This window comes from Urtica dioica, chromosome 7 (assembly GCF_054948205.1).
Source record: "Urtica dioica subsp. dioica isolate 48M chromosome 7, U.dioica_male_clone48M_v1_H2, whole genome shotgun sequence".
Lineage (NCBI taxonomy): Eukaryota > Viridiplantae > Streptophyta > Magnoliopsida > Rosales > Urticaceae > Urtica > Urtica dioica.
The window spans coordinates 25,867,718-25,873,876 of record NC_142762.1 but is presented as its reverse complement, the minus strand read 5'-3'; the positions used below and the strand labels follow the sequence as shown (position 1 = coordinate 25,873,876).

The 6,159-nt window shown below is 38.4% G+C and overlaps 1 pseudogene; it reads left to right on the top strand.

Moving 5' to 3' along the window:
* Window positions 1–3,458: 3,458 nt before the first annotated feature.
* On the top strand, window positions 3,459–5,034 carry LOC149390551 (protein DEFECTIVE IN MERISTEM SILENCING 3-like; annotated as a pseudogene).
* The last annotated feature ends 1,125 nt before the right edge of the window (window positions 5,035–6,159 follow it).

The window sequence follows — 6,159 nt, the reverse complement described above, 5'->3', positions numbered from 1 at the left end:
TTCGAGTAAATTAACGAACCTTACAACCATTTTCTCCATCTTCCAATTTCTATCTTGTTATGTTTTGTTGTTTTGAACTCATTTTATGCTCATGTTTCTCAATTTACACTATCGAATAACTGATAAAAAAAATGGAAGTTTTTTTTCCTTGAGTTTTCATTAAGCAAATATTATAATTATTTTTAAATATTGTCGAAGACAACCAAAATTATTTTATAGGTGTTGGGATAATTCAAACATATAATGTTATTGTTGATGTCAAAAAATAGATATAACAATTATCTCGACGATCACATGAATATGCCGAACAGACTCGACAATATATCGAATGTGAAGATCGGATTGTTCTTACATCAGATAAATCTCTATCTCAATACAAGAAGTACACAAGTACAAGGGAATTCAAGCTAAAGGCAAAATAACGATTAAAAGTTGTGCAGCGTGGGTGTGTATTGTGAAAATAGTATTCCGCCTTTTTTTTATTTGGGGTTATATGCTTTTTATAGATGGGGGATCATGTATGGACATCGGCTGATCAGTTCCCACGTCCCTGAAGGTTATTCAATAACTTCCCTAATCGAGTGATATAACCATTGTGATAACTGTTCATGGGTTATCCGTACAGTTATTTGTCCTTACGTGACCTTTGTAAGCACTAATTTGACTAGTCTTTCTTATACCTAAGTGGTTATCCAATATTTTTTGTTCTACTAGTCGGTATTTGGAACTCAACTTATGTTCCTGGTCATTCATCACATTATTACTCCTCGAACAGGTTTGTTCAGCGTTATGATATATTTCGATCATAACATTGCCCTCTAGTTTCTTAGTATTTTTCAGTAATGAGAAACTTTATTTATGCTTGGTGTTTTTAGGTAATACAGCGAATAGGCAAGATGCAGATCCAACGTGTTTTTCTAAGAAGTTGTTGATTGATTTCATTTTATTCATTGCTTCTGGACACGATAGGTGCCGACCAAATCGTCGATTCGTCTGCCTCAGCGATCACCAGAGGGCGACGACTAATTGAGGTTTTATTTTTAGGTGATGATTCGATCTTCATTCGTTGGATCATGATTTGTGACATGGATTGTTGCCAATGATTGATCTCGATCGTTAATTTTTTAAACTTCTTTTGGGATTTGTTTGCCTATATTATGAGAGTTTCTCGCTCATTTCAGATTTTCCGCTCATTTTCTCAACTTTTCCTTTGATTTTGCTAGACGTGTTCTAGATCTTCCACATCTGATCAGTTGTTTTTTCCTCGCAAGTCTATAAGTATGCAACCATATCTTCTTTACTTTATTTAGATTTTTGGATTCGACGTCACGATTCTCATCCGAATCATTTTCTTCGGAAGATCACAAGCTTATTGGCGAATTTTATTATTTTCCTTTTGACTGGAGAGATTTTTAGTTACTTATCGGTTTGTTAGAATTTAGATTCTGAATGACCTGATTGATCTGACTCGGCTACTTATTTCTGTAGGGAAAATATACTTGTAACCTTTTTAGGTAGCAGGTTTCACATTCGCAAAGAGCTAGATCCAAAATTTGGCATTCATCCAATCACTAGAGAAAGAGTAGACTTTGTTCGTTCGGCTTTATTGTTCATTAATAATCGCTTTGTACACGAATTTATTGTTTGAGGCCTTAAATTCAAATCGTAAAGAGACGCTTACTTGATAGCCATATGGGACCGACAATACCATTCATGCCCACTACTACAAATACAGTTTTTCGGTGCGGATGACTTTTAGGTGCGACTTTTCGCACCTAAAAGTCGCACCAAAATTACTTTCGGGTGCGACTTTTCGCACCCAAAAGTCACTGAAGTAACAAAAAAATTTCGCTGATTTTTTTTAAATTTGGGTGCGAAAAATCGCACCCAAAAGTTCATCATACCTTTGGGTGCGACAAAGTCGCACCCAAAAATCCAAAACATTTCGTCTAAAAAAGTAGCGGGATTTTGTTCCCTCTTATTTCACTTCTAAAAAATTAGAAAAGAAAAGAAAGAAGAGAGAAGGAGAGAGAGAAAGAGCCGAGAGAAGGAGAGAGAGGAAGAGAGAGCGAGAGAGCGAGAGAGAGAGAGCGAGAGAGAGGAAGAGAGCGAGAGAGTGAGATGGATTCGAGCTCGCGGAGGAAGAGATCGGCCGACAGCAAGCCACCGAGAGCCATTGACCGAGAAGAGATGAGCCACCGCGCTCCGCCGAGGACGCCGGACCGAGGGGAGAGGCGCTGAGGAAGGAGGGAGAGAACGCCGAGAAGACGTGATCTCACAAACAAGGTGAGATGTTTCTTCCCCGATTTTGAGATTCGATTCTAGGGTTTTTGGAACTTGAATTTGGGGGTTTTCGGTTTGAAACGAGATTGATGATTTTCATATGTTTTGGAGTGTTTTTGGTGCTTGTTTATGTTGAGGAATTGGTTTCGGGCACCAGCTTCAGGTCACCGGAGTTGCTGTGGACGGCGGCGACATTGTGTCCTCGTCTGTTGATTGGTGAGTTTTCTGTTTGATTCCCGGCGTTTATGAAATATTTTTTATGACCTTGTTTTGGTTGAGGTTTTTTTTATTCAAATTTGACATTTGGAGGACTGAAAGGGGAGTGGATTGGGAAGAAGAAACAGTAGTGTTTTGTATCATAGTGATATATTCCGATGATACGCTGCAGTGATGCATTGTGTTAAAGATTTGATTTGGGCATGAGAATCTTGGCTTCAAGTTGTTACGAGCTTTGGTAGATGAAGGAAAACTTGTTGTAGGCTTAGATTTTTTTTTATTAGTAAATATAATGATAACAATAGTATCTTATGCTTGTGAGGTTTTTTGTTGGAGTCATTGCAAGCATACTGATAGTCTGTCTTGTTCTCACTTTTTTAAGACTACGAGAATGGCATTGCCTCATTTGTATAAATGGACGAATCTGTTTTTGATTTTTTTTTTTGGGTGTTTTGTTTGATTGGAATTCACAAATCTGTAATCTCTTTATTGTATTTGAAATAGTACTCTAAAACGGTGGAGAAAAGGTCAAGTTGTTGAATCCTCAGGTGATTATTATTGTGTTAGATTCTTAAGGTGAAATTAGTCATTTTATTTACTTAGTAGTGTTAGTTATTTGCTTTTGAATCGATAACAACTTATGATGTGACAAATATTGTATTGTGTGTGTGTATATATATATATATGTGTGTGTGTGTGTGTTAATATTGTTTATGGAGTATTTATAATTAGCATTAAGGTCGTTAATGTTCTGCCTTACGCGGGAAACTAGCTAGTAATGCTAAATAAGATAGTGCGTTCGTTAATATTTTAGTTTTACAGCAGCTAGCCTTTATTTGATGGTTTGCAAGTGGGCAAATTATTATTGCAAGCAAACAATTAACTGTCATAAAGTTGCTGTTTTTTTTTTTTAATTTATAGAATAATAATGTCAAGTGATTGAAATTAAAATGTTCTAATTCGTCGCTGCCCTTGGCAGAGTCGAAGACGAGAATCTCAGCAGGTTTCTATTTCTTATCGGTATTAGTTTTAAAGATTGGTTCTTGAAATAACGGGCTGTGGGAAATTTTGAGCACAGGCTTTTGTCGGAGTACTTGGGAATGCAGGCCCTGCTGGGCATAGTTTGCAGAAGCTACGAAGGTGTTAAGGCTCTCGAGAAGTACGACGAGCAAGGGAATATAAAAAACGACGCTTCTTCTCTGCATGGTGTCGGACTGGCTTCGGGGAAGAAAATAAGTGGACGCTTTCTCGTCATGTGCCTTGAAGATTTGAGGCAATTAAACAGTCCTCGTTTTTTTTTTGTTTCCTTTTCCAATTTGTGTTTTCATTTTATTTTCTTTTGTATTTCTGTTGGGCTTCAGACGATACGCGGGTGAGCTTGTGGCGGGCGATCCACAGAGAAAGCTTGCTCTTCCGAAGCCGAAACTTCCGAAACTTCAGACGATACGTTGGCTTCGTTGACTACGCGGTGAACTTGATCAATCTGGAAAGCAAGAACTTGTCTTGTGTCACATCCGGTGGAGAAGGTCTCAGAGAGACGCTGTTTTACAGCCTCTTCTCTCGCTTGCAAATCTACAAGACAAGAATGGATATGCTTTAGGCTCTCCCGTGCATAACCGATGGAGCCTTGTCTTTAGACGGTGGCATTATTAGAAAGTCTGGTATACTATCACTGGGAACTAGGTTAGTACACAAAAAAAAAAAAAAAAAATGTTTGCTGATTTACAGTCCTTAGTTGAGTGTTTGTTGTAGTCTTGATCTATATACATTCGTGTATCAGTACCGTGATTTGTGTATTTCTTATCGGTACCGTGATTTGTGCATACGTATGTTGAATATGTGTTTCAAAATTTGAGGCTGAACGTATTTAGTTGCTTTTTTTTTTATATAAATAAATTAAGAATCGAAGTCACTTTTAAATCAGGTGACAACTAAAGCACTGCTAACAAGATTTCAAGTCACTTTATAATAGAGCGACATCTTAAGCACTTTTTTTTAATCCACAAATGACTATCGGGTGCGACTTTGTCGCACCCAATGCTCTTTTACCCGCCTTTTCCATGGATTTTGGTGACTTTTTAGGTGCGACTTTAGGTGCGGAAAGTCGCACCTAAATGTCGCACCCGAAAGTTAAGACTTTTGGGTGCGACTTTTCGCACCTAAGACTTTTAGGTGCGAACTTTCGGGTGCGGAAAAGTCGCACCCAAAGTCGCACCTAAAGATATCTTTGGGTGCGAAAATTGACTTTTGGGTGCGAAAATAGTCGCACCCAAAGGTCTTTTTTGTACTAGTGGCCCCCAAGTCGTGGATGTTAGCCTCTCCATCGACATAGAGTTCTCAAATCAAAGTCTTGACTAGTAGTGTGTTAACTCTGCTAAGAAATCTTCAACCGCATGTCACTTGATTGCTAGTCTGGGTTGATATTTATTTTCGTGTTGGGTGAGTTCAATCGACCACTTCATTAGCCGATCAGAAGTGTCTGGCTTTTGCAGAACTTGTCTGAGTGGAAAATTGGCCAGGACTATGATCAAGTGAGTCAAGAAATCGTTATGAAGCTTTTTGCAAGACGTCGCCAGTGCTAACACAAATTTTTACATCTCTGGGTATCACGTTTCTGCATCTTTCATTCTGCGACTGGTATAGTACACCGAAAGTTGGATAGTTTCATCATTTTTAATCAATGTCGAGCTGACGACGTGTTTAGAGACTGCAAACATAAGACGAGTCATTCTCCTTGTTGAACTTTCAACATCCGAGGTGGCCAGATGAGGTATTCCTTTAACTTTTTGAAAATTCCTCATTGCACTTTGACGTCGACTTGAATTTTTCTTACCTTCTAAAATTGTCGAAGAACCACACTTTTATCATTTTCCATGGAGATAAATCTTCTTAGCGCGGTGATCGATCCCGTTAGCCTCTGAACTTCTTTGATGTTTCTTGAGGGCCTTATGTTGAGCAGTGCCTGGATTTTGTTTGGGTTGACTTATATACCTCGTTCGTTGACAATGTAGCCGATTAACTTTCTTGCAGAGACATCGAATGTACAATTTGAAGGGTTTAGTTTCATTCTAAATTGCCTTAAAATTTTGAAAGCAGTTGAAAGATCTAAAACATGGTCAACTATTGCTCGACTTTTAACTAGTTAATCATCAATATAAGATTCCATTGAGATTCCTAGTTGGTCGGTGAACATTAAGTTCACCAACCTTTAATAAGTAGGTCTTGCATTCTTTAGAACGAATGACATGAATGTATAACAATATAGCCCCCGATCTGTGAGAAATGCCCTATGATCTCCGTCTGGACGATACATAAGAATTTGATTTATCCCGAGTAAGCGCATATGAAGCTTAATAGTTCATGACCAGTCGTAACATCTACGTGCCAGTTTATCATGGGCATTGGGAAACTATCTTTTCGACAGGTCTTGTTCAGATCAGTAAAATCTACTCAATTGCGCCATTTTCCATTCGGTATTTTAACCAGAACACGATTGGCCAACCAACTTAGATATTTTTTTCAAACATCCAAGTTGGTTGGCCAATCGAGTTCCTACAGGGGTAGCCTTCCGATCACGACATTGAATGCTGAAGACCCAAGAACAAGCACACATTGATGTTGACAGTTTTTGTCTTCGAATGCTCACCGATGGTTAGTGGG